The sequence below is a fragment of the Pleuronectes platessa genome, chromosome 11 (genome assembly GCF_947347685.1).
Source record: "Pleuronectes platessa chromosome 11, fPlePla1.1, whole genome shotgun sequence".
NCBI classification, from domain to species: Eukaryota; Metazoa; Chordata; class Actinopteri; order Pleuronectiformes; family Pleuronectidae; genus Pleuronectes; species Pleuronectes platessa.
Window position 1 is genome coordinate 15,185,091 of NC_070636.1, and position 14,738 is coordinate 15,199,828.

The window sequence follows — 14,738 nt, forward strand, 5'->3', positions numbered from 1 at the left end:
GACGCTGAACCGCCGGGCAGCGCTAATAATATCACCCGTTGATCCAGTAGATCGCTGCACGGCTTTGTGCCGGTCACACCGGAGGCTGAAGCACCGCGCTGCGCCAAGGCTGCCTCGCGGTGCTTCCATGTTAACATGGGAGTGGATGGGAGCCAGCTGTTATTTAAGGCTTGGCGCTGCGCTGAAGCGTCCGGTGTGAACCCGGCGTTAGTAAATAACTCACAATGCGTTGCTTAGCATACGTCACATACTACGTTGCTCTGATTGGTTGTAGGTCTATCCAATTGAGCGAAGAGGAATTTTACTTCCTGGTCAGTTGAAACACGCCCCATAATCACAGCCCAATGGAGCGGTCTCAGACTCACATTCTGACTAGAATTGTGAGTCTGACAACGTCAGGCTAGCTGAGGACCACCCCCCCCGCAGGTGAATATCAAATCCTGGTGATCTATTAGCAGGTTGAGTGGGAGGAGCGACCTTGAAAATGCCAGACTGGGGCTGTGACTAATGCACTGTGGCAGCACTCGGCTTGTTTATGTGAAGGCATCGGTCTCACTTTGCATCCGGGCGTTGACTGTCCATGCGGCATGCACGGGAAGAAGTAATGCAATGAGCCAAAACAAGCAGGCAAAAAGAGAAGAAGGTACCACAACACAAAAAAACCTTAAACAAAACAAAAGCGAAAGAGAGTGAAGTGATAAAGGAGACTTTTCTTCTGGGCCGTGCGGTGTGTTTCCCCGTGGCGTCAGTGCCAGAGCTTGCTGCCTCCTCACCCACTCGAGTCCCTGGACACCCTGCTGGGTCGCTCTCTCTTTCATTCCCTCGTTGCCGTTCCTCTTGTCGGCTCTGTACGTCTCTTTTCGGCTTTCACTTTCATCCCGTTTCCCATTTCGCTGCCTCACTTTTTCCTGCTTTTAACCTTCGTCTCCCAATCGTTCAACTCTCCTCTTCCTGTGCGTCCTCTTTTTCTCATATTCACATTGTGATATCTGCCTTGGCTTTGCATGTTGTGTGTATCTATCTAGCTGAATAGGCGGAAGATCCTGGGAAGGCAGAGGCTCTATCTCACAGCTCCATGTTACCCCAGAGGCAACGGGAGTTGTCCTTGATGTGCAGCGAGCAGTCAGATATAAATGATCTTTACTGTAGCGACTGCAGGGATCTTTAACTAGCCCGTTTTACTTAAGCAGAGTGCACATGGAACACGTTTTCAAGGTTTTTGCTGACCTTTCATTACAAGTAGTTTCTCGGTGTCACATATCCATCACGACTTCAGCTCCACAAGTATTCCAGACGTGCTGTCATATCTGGCTCCTCCTGTTTTCTCTGTCACTTGCCCTGCGTATAATTATTAGCGATTACCATGAAATTATTCCCACTGAGGGGAATTCAGTTCGGCACATCGCTGCATTCTGCGTGACACTAAGGAGGGGAGCTTTAATGTTATTATGATGAGGTCTGCTGTCATTTCATGGTTTGATTAAAAAAGTAATAGCTCAGTTTCCTTAGTGGCCGAAAGGCGTTTTGAGTGTAATGGTGCAGATCAGAGCTCAGAGATCCAGTCTGCAAATAGATATGTGAAGATCTCGTGAAAACAAGACATTTTCTTCCAATGATGCGAATTCTGACTGCCTCGTTCTTTTTGCATATATTTCAAACCAATGCTACTAAATATGTATGAGATTCAGAAAAGTGATGCTTAGTGTGAATGCTTCTTTTTCCTATATAACTCATTTATTTCTGACCAGGGATAAAACGGCTCTTGGTTTCATGTTAAACCTGGTAAAATTCTAAATGGTTAGTTCGTTGTACAGTTTCAATCTTAATGTTATTACTGTGGTGATTTGGTTGATACAGCATCAACCAAAGTTAAAAAGTTAAAACATGGAGGGACAAGTCTACGGGCACTGACAGCAGAGGAGCTTCTTACGTGCTCTGGCCAAGACTCACATCTTCTAGCATTCATTGATCGATGTGTTTTAAGATGCATGCAATTTTGGCAACTATGGCTCAGAGGTTAGAGCGCATGTCCTCTTACCAGAAGGTCGGTGGTCCGATCCTATTCTTTCTCATTCCGCATGCCGTAGTGTCCTTGGGCAAGTTACCGAGCCCCAAATTGCCCCTTCTCATAGAGAAAAGTGCTGCACATAGATGCACTGGGTGAGTGGGTGAATGTAAAACTGAACTATAAAGTCATCGAGAGCTCTCTATCAATACACAAAAAAGAATCTTGAAATTACATTTTCACACCGTTTCATTTATTTCTGACACACTGTTCTGGGCCAAGTTCAAATTTGATTGATGGATGTTGGTTCTTTTCTTAGACAAGTTGCATTTCAGTTACTCAAAGTGCAAAGTTACATCATCATGTATGAGGCGTAATGATCTAAGTGATACTTTCTGCGTGGCACATAACCTATATCCTCACTGCCATATTGATTCACCTCATATCTACCATTAGCATCACCTGAGACTCATTCACAATCCTCACTTTTGCAGGAAAGTATGTTGGCGTGAGGTTTGAAGTGGGAGTGGCTGTTTTTCTCTGTGTTGCGTGATGAAAATAGACGGATTAGATAGGCCCGTGATGCAGAGTGAATGAAGCCAGCAGGCCTGCCCGGAGACAATCCGGTGTAAAGCTGCTGTAATGAGATATTGATCGTGCCACCAAATGAAGAAATTTCCCGAGTAATGTCGGTGGCATGCAGTAAGCAGGCCTGATTGATCTGGTGTTTCGGAGCATGAATATTTAACAAGGCAGCCTAGGAAGCACCTTCCTCCTAACCAAGACCCCGTTGTTATTTTCTCTTGGTCTGAAGACCTCTGTCACAGCAGCCATTCATGTTCTCAGCTGTAGTGTCAGAGGGTGGAAAGCCCCGATATGACTGCACTGACTAATGTGGACTCATCCAAAGTGCTGCTGGGCTCCCAGGATGCACTTGTGTCATTTGTTGCTTTGCAGAAGTTAAGTGCTGCAGCTGTTGATTTTAATTATTCATGAACATGTCTATAATTTCTTTTAATCAAACGATCGCTTATGTCAAATGTTAACAATGATCACACATATCCATCGCAATTGACCTGAGGCAAAAGCTTGGTCTTTTAATTGCCTACTTGACCTCCCCACTAACCAGGTCACAGTTCAGTTTCTGTTGACCTCAAATTAAGGCATCAAATCCTCAAACATGGGAGCTGACATATTTTGTACTTTAAATTGAAAACTAACATCAAAACTTAACAATTTTTTTATATTTTCTGTTAATACATATATAATGGTCAAAGGTCAAGGTTATGCTGGGCTCATAACACATGTTTTGGCCTCTTGAACTAGATATCACACGTCTGCCTGTAGGGAATTTCTTATATTTTACAAGTTGTCACTTCAAATATGAACTGATTAGATTTCAAAGGTCACATGATTTGCATAATTATTGAAACTGCTTTGGCTGGGGGAAGCATACAGCCAGCCAGAGTGCAGTAGTTCCAGTTTTTTAATGGAGCCATCATCTAAATGATTTTATTGTTAAAGGATATTACTGGATCCTCATTCTCTTAATAAAATATACATTGTATAGATTATTTTACCCGTAGTCTAGTGTTAGTGATAAGTCAAGCGTCAGTATTTACTTATCCTGTACATGTGTTTGTACATCTGAATGAAAACAAATTTGCAGAATTACTGCAGTCAGCTGACTAGTTAAAATGATACATTAGTTTTGTCATTTCAGAATCTCAAACATATCTATGATTTAATAACACCTTATGAAAACTCACCAGAACTATCTGTTCAAATGTTGTTTTTATCACAAACCTCCCTGGTTGTTGTCTAAGTGTTTTGCAAGTTGTTCTTCACTGCAGGAATAAAACATCCTTTGTTCCCTGACCAGTTGCCCGTAATGTCCAACCTTATTTAGAGGGACAATTATTTTCCCCTTATCTTCATACAAACCACAGGTGCTGATGAGTCACAGCCCTTTTTGCTTTTCTGTAACCTCTGTTGTGCTCTGTGGCCACCTGCCGATATCCACAGTTGGCTGCCTTGGACCCGACAACAATGCAGTGTAATTAATCCTGCAAGCTCCACTGACACCATACAGAAAATGTATAAACTTGAGATTGTTGCACACCAATGCTGTTAGTCCCAAACACTTAAACCAAACCACTATTTTGGTATACGCTACCAGTTGCCTGTGCAAAAAGTACATGCAGACAGATACACACAGACACACACATTCATGTATCCTAGCCCTTCTGCTTTAGTTCTGCTCACCATTTCACTTTCTCCTCTTCATCTTGTTTAAATTTATAACCTAAAATCACTTGAGCACCATAAGTGCATACTTGCCACAGTCTCCTCAGCCATCAGTGACTGTTAGCTGCTGCTGCCTCCTCCATAGCTAGCAGGGCCATTTCTCATCTCACATCTCTATCTGCTTCTCTTTGCCATTGCTTCTTGGCAGTCAGTGTTGGCTCAAACATGAAAGGTTACATTTCTAAATATGCTACGGTACTACAAAAAGCTTTGGCTATAGAAAATCTGTACAATCCTCAAATTTGTACTGGCACGTTCTTTTGTCATCTTTTCCTCTAAAATGATCACAGCAGTCGGTGCTGTAGCACCAAATGTCCGTATCTAAGTGATTGATGGGCGTGAGTTCATGGTGAAGTGGATCCATAAGTTGGCCAACTGAGTTTTGGGACTTTCCCATTTGGTTTTATTACCTCATCAGGGGGGCATTTGCAGACAGTGTTGCCATGGCAGCACGTCTGTCACTACTTGCCTCTTACTCTCCTTTAGCAAATGTTTTCCCATAAAACCCCCATCAACAAATCTAGGGCCTTTCTGGACAAACCTCAGCTACTTTCTGTGGAAGACAGTCACCCGCCATGCAAGCGACAGCCAGCCACACCTTTCACTGTGTCTACTCTGCTCAGTGATTGGCAGAAAGGTGGAGCGGCAGTTTGTTATCCAGATGGAGACAAAATCTACCTTTACACAAGCACTGAATAATTGAGGAGCTGTTTGTGCTTGTGCGATCGCAAATGTCAAAATCAGTTGAACCAGGCAAAAAATGAACAGCAAGTACCCACTTTTATAGTCTATGTATTGTTTTTGAATTGACAAGGTCATTGATTGGAGCATTCCCAGTGAGCGAGTGGGTGTGTTAACTAAATATTTCCAGTAGGTGCGATCACGTCTCACATAGACAATCCCTGGTTGCGTGTTGGATGTCTGTAATGGCCTGATAATGTCTGGACACTGACAGATGACATATGTAAACGGCTAAAATAATATTCTTTCACTTGTAACTTTCTCACTGAGTGATCATTCGGCATGTACATACACACAAAAAATACAGCATAGTCATCAACTCAAGTTAAGTGTGTGTTCATTTTATTCGACTACATTGCAGTTATAAAAATCAATATGTAAGCAATGCAGGGCAGGATGGCTTGGAAGTGACTGCTGGTTAACATGTAGTCTTCTGTTAGTCTTCTGCAGTCATTATCTCATTGTTGTAGTTTGACAACAGTATTCCAAAACATGTCAATTTAAACAACTTTAACTGGGAATTCAACGGTATTAAAATACTGTATGTGAGCACAAAGACTCGGAGAGAGGAGAACAGCTAATGGGCTGAAACTAGTTGACACCTGGCAGGAGGCAAACTTTACCAGATGTCCTTGCTGCTCAGTGAAATCTTTAATAGTGAAGTTTCACAGCAAGATGTTTGCCGAACGAATAGATGTTTTCTCAAGTGTCCATTGCAGAGTGTAGCAAAGCCGGGAGACAAATTAGCAAGGGTTAGTGTAAAGAGTGGAAGCAAGGGGAATAAGCCAAACTCTGACGGATTGTAACCCTTTCCCCTTGCTCATTGTTTTTGTGCTAAGCTAACCGACTAATGTGCCTGGCTCTATATTGAACTGGTAAATATGGCAGTTATAGCAGTCTTCTTTTCTAACTCTTGGCTGGAAAGCAAAAGAGTATATTTAGGTTGGTAAAGCATAAGAACAATAAAAAGACAACACAGAATGAAAGATGCTTGTTGTGGTTCTATCTTTGTTTTCTCCAGCGTTTCATGCATCCCGATGAAGCAGAGTGGGCAATTGATAGTGGCATCAATTATATCCTCCAGCAAGGCGTCACAGTTTTCTGCCATCTTACCCCAATACAAACCAATGAGTCGCCTTTTTCATAATTAGCTGCAAGGATGCTGTCAAATTCATTAAAGGAGAAGAAGTTTGGCTCATTTAAGATGCTCTTTACACAGGGCCTGCTGTGCAACCAACATTGATATGGTTTCCCTCCTTGTGCAACTAACAGTCCTTTTACTATAGAAACAATGACAGTGTTTCATTTCACCATGGATGAGAATCATTAAAACTCGTACTGCTTTTGTTTGCGCTACGTAAAATCAGCTCCGGTGTGTCTGCCGTAAATATGTCTGATGTTCCTTCTCCTTAGTGCGCCCCTAATAAGTCATTTGAAGTGGTGATTACTGCTGCAATCTGCTGCTGTCGAAGCTAACTTAACAGTGTCTTTCTAAGCAAAGCTTGACAGTCTCCTGGAAATGCAATGCCGGATCATAATGCCGGGGCAAGATACTCCCAGTGCAGGATCTTCACACATAGATGCATCTGCTGCCACAACAACTGTTGTGTCAGGAAAATGCAGTGATGTTTCCCCCCAGGTGCCAAAGTCTCAGCCTTTTCATCTGATATTGACAACGGTGGCGTTTCCCAGCTCATAAAAGATTCATACCTCTTTAACAACCTCTGCGTCGCGCCATGCCAGCACCGATGAGGAGATATCACCCTCTTTATTGGGCCTTGTTGCTGCAGAGTCAACGATGTGTGTTACAAAGAAATGCTCTATGCTGTCTTGCCGGCAAGACAAGGCAATTCATAGGTTGTTTGTACAGCTAAGTTAACTACACCTTGTATCATTAGCGCCTAACATCTCTGGATTTGAAGAGCATTCTCTGCTAAAATAGCATTACGATCTAACTTTTTCGTGGCTTTCTACTTTCTTCAGGTGCTCTGCAGTGCCTCAATAGAGCAAAGCTGTGTCTAGCCCTGCAGGCGGGGAACCATACAGAGATGGTGGAGCACTTTTTACCCCTCTGAGTGGCTGAGTACCTCTGCAGCAGTACTCCGTTTTTCTCAGCCCCCAGTAACACTCCCTCCTAACTTAGAGAAGTGTTACTTTGGCACTAGAGCTAAGGAGCTGACACTTCAAAAGTACCCCGCCATGCTCTTAATGGCCTCTTTCTGAAATGTATGACAAATCAGAGTGGTGCGGGTTGATATTTGATGCAGTAAAAATTTCCCTACAAGAGGCTTTTTAGTCGACTCTGCCGCCCGATGAGGGGAGATGTCTGTTTTTCAGCCTCACAGCCCTTCTTTTTCCCACCTGCTTTTCCATGGCATGTTGCTCTGGGTGATATGCCCCTAAATCTTTGCAATTGGGAGATTAGTGAAACTATCTAATAACTGTCTCAGTTTGCTTTCCCCTCTCTTCTGTGATCCCTTTTCTCTGTGTCTTTGACACCACAACCCTTCACCTGGGCAACCTCAGCAGTCCCTGAACAAATAGAGTTTGACACAGCAGTGCCTCAGCTGTAGTTCAGTCTCAGCTCTCTGTGCTGTGCTGGGGGCCTGACACAGCTACACTTGGAAGCATGTGGATCAGCGCTATGAAGAAGAAGCATAGTCAGGTCAGGCCTTAAAGGACAATGGATATTTTTATCCCAGGGAAGCTGACAGTGTGATCACCATTATTGCATATACAGGGATTAATTCTGTTACTCTGCTGAGGGCTTTGCAGAGCAGAGTAAAATGTAATTTGTAAACAACTAATTTAGTTTTATCTTAAACTGTGTCTTTCTTGACAAAAGCAAAGGAATGAGGGGATTGGATATGTCTAATTTACATCTTAGCTTATTATAAAGACCAAGGTCAACAGGGGAAAACAGCTTGGTGCTGTTAAAAGCTACAAATATAACCTGCAACCCTTGAAGTTGCTACTAATAGTAGGATAATTCCAATTCAGCTGTCTTGGTTTTTGTGGATTAAAGAAATGAGATGAAATGCACCTGGTTTGAGACGACTGGATTTACTAACAAGAGCTACTGCTAGCAGCCGGTTGGCTCAGCATAGCACAGAGTCTTGAAGGAGGAAGAGACTGCTAGCCTGGCTCTTTCCAGATGTAAAAAAGTCACTGCCCCTAGTCCATGCTAAGCTAAGCTAACTAGGTGCCGTCTATAGCTTCATATATTTACTATGTAAACATGAGGGTAGTATCAATCAAGCTCTTCCAGCTCTCTGTAAGAAAGCACACAAGCATATTTCCCCAGTGGCTGCTAAACATAGTTTCATAAAACCAACAATACAACATCCTTCCGGCTTTGGCATCTGAAATACCTGCAATCACTGCTCCCTTTGGTATTCTAGGTCACTCTATTCCCACTTTCTTGACCTGAAAGCAAAGTGCAATCTCCATCCCAACACAGCTCGGGTCAATCTGTAGCGTCACACTGTTGAAATACCGAGTCAACATTCATGCTTCACTTCCTGGATGCAGGAAGCTTACAAATGCACCTGTTAGTGCTGCTCTCCCTTTGGACCTCCAGGAAGAATCTTGCCCTGAAATAACACCACATATTGCTTGTCAGAGATTAGAAGCAGCCAGTTTTACCCTTTACTGGGTTCCGCCACCAGAAGACTCAATCCCCTGGAAATGAGGCTACTCTGCAATGAGGTAGCAGAGGGTGTGGAAATAGTTTGTTCCCTCTGTTTCCTGGAGCAAGCCCCAGCTACAGTGCTGTCTCACATTGCCCCCAAGCATCCCCACTAGGAATCATGTAGTTATGAGAAACAATCTCCTACCAGCCCATTCTTCTCCCTTAATAATAGTTTCATCTGGTCTGAAAGCAGTTAGGAACAACACAGCGGTGCGGCATCCCTGTGTTTTCCATTTTGTTCAATAACCAGGACAGTGGAAGCACAGAAGAGATGAAAATGCTTACTTAGCCTGTCACATTAAAGCCACTGCTGGCGATGCAAAGCAGAGCTGCAAGGTACAATAAAATACTATACAGCCTCCCTTCTCTGCATCCTCTCCACTGAGACCTGGGAGGGGTTTGATCTGCCTGCAGGGCTCCATTAGTAACACTTGTGTTTGGGGCTGGATGGCCTCGGACCAGCACTACAGCCCTGAATGTCCATGAGTGAGTATGTGAAGGAGTAATAGAGTTGAGCTTGTAAGTTACACCATTGATCAGGCGAGTGTTGCATGATTGACTGAAGATACACCATTAATCGCTGAGTTTTGGAAGTTTCCCGATTGGCCGTTGCTCTTTTGAGAATGAAAGAGAAACCTCACATCCTCATAACTACTCCTTTCAGTCCACCTTTCTCATCTCAAACTGAGCAAGGCAGAGAAGTCTCTCTGGTTGTCCTCTGGAACAGTCTCTTGTTTCACATGAGGATAATAGTAAGTTATCCTAATAAATTCAAATCTAATATAAAGTACTATCTTTTTAATCTTGCTTTTAATTCAGCCTGAGTTTTGACAAAAAATGTTGTTGTACTATATTTGCACTTTCTATCCTCAGAGTGGTAGAGAGACAGCAGTTTGTTGTCCAGACGGAGACTGTGTGATGTGCGACGGACGGAGGCTGCTATTGCACATGCACTGCAACCCTGAACTTTTCTAAATATTACTCTGGAATAATACGCGTCGATGTAAACGTCCAAACCAGTAGAAGTGTGTGCAACATCCCATTGAGCTAACGCACACTAGGGAGAATATAAATATGATGTGACATGCCATTTATATGTTAATTAGAATTTAGCACTTCCATCTTCACTTTTGCACGTCTATGTTGTCAATCTAACTTTCTCCTCAGACGACCTGTAGCAGCCCTCATTCTTTAGGGGCTGCTTATCTCTTCTTTGTAACGTCTATGCTCTAATATGCATACATATACATAAATATATCCACTAAACAGACATACATTCTGTCACAAGATGCAGCCGTTCCCCCCCCCCCCAAGCTATTTGGCTCACAGCAGCCCCATACCTGTCCAATCTTTAAGATGGATTCCTCGCTCCAACACGGTTGCTCCTCTTCACGGCTGTGGTGTGTGAGGGTATGCTGATTGGGTAATTAGATCGCCTTCAGTGATTAGACAGTGAAGGTCTAAAGTGCAATATGTGTTACAGTCAACAACCTGAGAGGATCCAATATTGATGGGACTGTTGAACCACCACAGATTAGATCATTTTACCTGTGATTGTGTCGCATTTCCTACATTTTTTTATTCTTGCAAAGAACAAAGGGACAAAACTGTGGTACAGCTATTGTCTTGCTAATGTACGTGTAGAGATGGTTGGTTCATGTCTTTAATGATTCTCCAAGCGTATTGGATTCATGCTAGAGCAGTCCAGGATGCAGCTGCATGCATTTTGCTGCCACAGACACCGTTCAATACTAACCTGTAAAGCTGTCATTCTCCCCGGCCTTAGCAAAGCGGTTAAAGGAGGCAGGGAAGTGTAGCGGATGTCGAGATTCATTGATGATGTCACCCTGGCCTGGGGGTTTTAATGATGTGTATGTGAGCTCCTTGTGCTCTCTACAGCTCTGTTTGTCTTTCTTTCTGTTCTCTCTCCCTCTGTGTCTCCGCTGGTCTGTATGTGCAGTGGGAGCAGCATGTTCAGCAGTTTGCCTCAAGATGAGCATTAGCACGTCCCTTTACACAGCAACACTGAGTCATGGGAACAAATCATTTCGCTCCTCTGGTACAACTTTCTTTCAAACCCCAGTGTGTGAATACATTGAGCTACATGTCTGTGAATCACTGCAACAGTAAAGAAAGAGAAGAGCCTGTGTAATCCCCAGCAGAATATTCTGGAACAGTCATATTACACAGCCACTGTTGATACTTGATAACTTTTCGCAGAAAGGTATTGGCATGGGGCCTTGTTTGGGTTATTCGACGATGGTGTCAGTGCAGTTTCTTGCACTGGACACAAACGACCATACACTTGAAGGGGCTTCTCAATTGTCGTTGTTGACTAACTTAATCAGCCATTCCAGGGGCCCTATCTTAGCTCGGGGCCCCAGGCAGTAGACTGTTTTGCCCAGCCTGATGCGATGTCACTGAACATAGGCAATGTCTCATGCAGCTTAAAGCGTTAAATTGTTTGCAAGGAATCACCTGTGGTGCCATCCAGTCAAAAGGTATCAACTCAGTAAACAGGAAGCAAATAGTGTCACAAAAAGCATAGCTGCCACAACTAAGTTAAAAGTAACCTAACGCTTGGAATCTGATGAGATATTTACGGTTTTAAAGTTCTCCTGATACTATATAGGATGGATGTACTGTGGGAAAGAGTGACAGGAAAGATTTTTGGTAAAACCCGACACTAGTGTACATAATTACTTCTGGAAATTGTTTTCACTCTGATTACTGGTGTTGATAAAGACTTTAAATCCCATTGATTTGCCTGAAGTGACAAAAGCACGTGAGTATGAGTAGGTGTGTGTGTGTTAGAACATTGCCTGTGTGCAGCCTCTGCTGTTTTTCATTGAGCCATACCTGATAAACGGAAGTTCGTAATTATCTTTGTTCATACGTTTTTATAAAGGAGTGTGAGTTGAAGTAAATGGAATTACATTTTTTTTACTTTTAGCCGTGGTATCGTTTTGGTTATCAATAATCGTGGACATTTCATGGTATCAGTATCGTCTACTACATATTTGGTATCGTGCCATGCCCAATGTTTTAGTAGTGCGTCATTCTAGACTGCTGTCTCCTCTCCTCGCCTACTAATAGGCCTGGGAAACACCTGGTCTTTTTCTGCACCATGTGAGAGGATAAAGACAAGGTGGGAGCTGCTGCCCAGCTGTATTTCGTCCTGCAGTGCCTGACCATCTGTATCAATCTGCCCAGAACAAAGTTCTCAGTGTGTCAGCCAGCCTCTGTACAGTGTTGACTGGCAGCAGGCCCCTGGTTATGATGGAGACGTATTACCTGCTACATTGTAGAACAGTGTCACATGGGGACACAGGCAAGTGCTCTGGTCTGCTACTTCTTTTAGTTTCCTTTGTTACGCTATCTTCTCCTTTCCTTTAATATTATTTCCTATTCTGTCCTATCCTACGCTTTCCTTTCCAATCTTACCCTACCCCAGCCCCCTTACCCCTTTCCCATCCTTTACTACCCTTGCCTTTCTTTTTTCTGTCCTTTCTTACACTACCCAACCCTACCTTACCCTTTCCTTTATTTTCCTACCCTACCCTACCCTACCCTTTCCTTTCCTTTCGTTTCCTTTCCCTTCCTATCCCATCCTACCCCACAACACCCTACCCTTTGATTTCTCGTCTTCTGGTATCCTCTCCTCTCTTCTCTTGGGCTGTGTTCTACCTTTCAACCTCCTCCCATGGGGCCACTCGGTGCCACCCTCAGATCAATTTGCTGTTGATTCACCAGATTCTTTTGGCACATGATCAAGAAGACGGAGCCAAGTTTGACCTCAAAGAGCCAGGCAGCGAGCAGAAGGCTGCTGCAGCTACAAGAAGGGAATCTGGATTTTATCACCACAAGTCTTTACTTTGATGGGATATACTTAGCAATGGCAATTTCTTCTTAATGGGAGATGTAATTGTCTTTTCTTTATGAACTCTTTGGGATATTTAAGCACACTGTCTTGCACCAGTGCATTTTGTGGGCATGTCAACAAAAATAGTTGGTAGTTTGGGTGATTGCAGCTAGCTTTATGTGCAAGCGTTATTTAAAGCAACACTAGGCAACTTCCACTTTGAAACAGAACCCTCTGGAGTTCCATGTTGGAGCAATTTGGTTTTCACGTAGAGAAAAAACAAAGCATATCTATCTGCTGACTACTCACTGGACAGAAACACAATTGAGCGGTGGATATTCCTCATGATCCACGTACACCAAACTCCATCTTGTTTCCTCCCTAGATATTGGAGATAAACACTCTGTTTTACTGATCTACAGTTCAGCATTACTTTTGAACTTACTCTGATTCTGGCAATTTAATCGGTGACTATCAGTCAGTTATGGACTTCTCTGCTCACCATAGTTACACCGTGCAAGAACAGGCATTCGAAGTGCGGAGTGAGAAAGAAAGTGGTACCATTCTCCTTAATTCACGTCAGTGTACCATCAAACTGATTCCGAAGCTGCTATCTTAATGTTAAAAGTCTGTTCTTGACATGGATGTGTGGCTTGTGGCTCTATCGGGTGGCATGGCATCTTAGAAGCCAACACCCATGTATTACAACAGAAGACTTATTAGTGATGACACTACTTGTCATGTAGTTTCCTGTCCTTTGGGAGGTGCAAGGTTGTACTATCACAAAGTGTTTGTTATTTTCTCTGCAGCACTGATGCTTTGTGGGGCGGCTGTGACTCATGGGTTAGTCCTGTAACCAGAAGGTCGGCAGTTCGATCCTAGTGTTCCCTAGTCCGCATGCCGAAGTGCCGTGGGCAAGATATTGAACCCCAAATTGCCCCCTCTCATAGAGAAAGTGTTGCAGATAGAGGCACTGTATGAACGTGTATGTGTGTGAATGTCTAAAGTCAAACGTGCTATTTACCATTTACTTTAAAGCTGAGATGAAGTATGTAGTTGAGCAACACTATCGTCATGAGTATAGAGAGTCGGGTGTATCATAGTGCAAGCAGTGGCAACACAAGCCTCGCGGGAGGAGTTGGAGCAACACATGAAATACTGGAGCAATTCACTTGCTGTCACACCCGGGCTCAGGGTGCTCGAAAACAGGAAACATTCTGTTTTACTGCAGAGAGGTGCTTTGGCTCTTTTCTTTCTCTTGCTTCAGCTTGTTTGTGTCTCTAAGATACTTTGTGACTCCAGCATTACAGTGGTTATTGTAGCGCCTCCAGGATGTACTTGAGAATATGTTGCCAAATCTCTGCAGCCCTCCGAGGTGCATTATGAGGTGGAAAGAGGTTTATTCCATGAGCTGATGGCATGCACTGCAGTGCTGTAGATGCCTCTTCAAAAACATAGGCTGAGGCACTCCAGACTCCTCCTGAGAGCGCTTTTGGTCTAGATTGTTTCTACTTATGCTGAAGAGGAACAAAGTAACGTCAAGTTTCACAAACCCTGGCCGTCTTATCTTTGTTGTGTGGAGGGCTGGAGTCAAAACTATGCAGTGGTGGTTATGAAAAATTCCAATCTAGTGTTTCCCAAGCTTTAACAAGCCTGTAAACTCTGTCATCATCTGACTGTGAAAAATAGTGAGTAGTGCAGTGCCTGTTCTAAACATGCCTGTTAAGAATGGGCTGTTGTTTGGCTGCAAAAGTGGCCTGCAGTAATTGAGCCGTGTCAAGTAAAGACCTGCTGCTGGACTCAGTCCGCAGAACCCTGAAGCTGCACCATCGCTACTTGACAAGGAGCTGTTCACCTGTTGACCGGAAGAATCACTTTCTGTTTTCATGATCAACTCTTCACTAATGTCACCAAATTAGACGCTGCACTTCTTTGGACCCTTAACAATACACAGAATTGTTCTATATTCTAGATGTGCATTCCACATACAGACAGACAGAGGTTTCTGGGTAGATAGTTTATTAGAAACCGTATTATCTGGCCTGTAGGGCAACTCTGACATGCAGTCTTACACTCTCAGGACTTTGGTGCTTTACAGGCAGAGTGTCTGTCCTCTCAGCCTGAATTCATGT

General features: G+C 43.5%; 1 protein-coding gene across 1 annotated transcript in view; it reads left to right on the forward strand.

Annotated features, from left to right (window-relative positions):
- Positions 1–14,738, forward strand: part of LOC128451115 (ryanodine receptor 3) — a 114,877-nt gene that overhangs the window by 6,006 nt on the left and 94,133 nt on the right. The gene's annotated exons all lie outside the window — the stretch shown is intronic.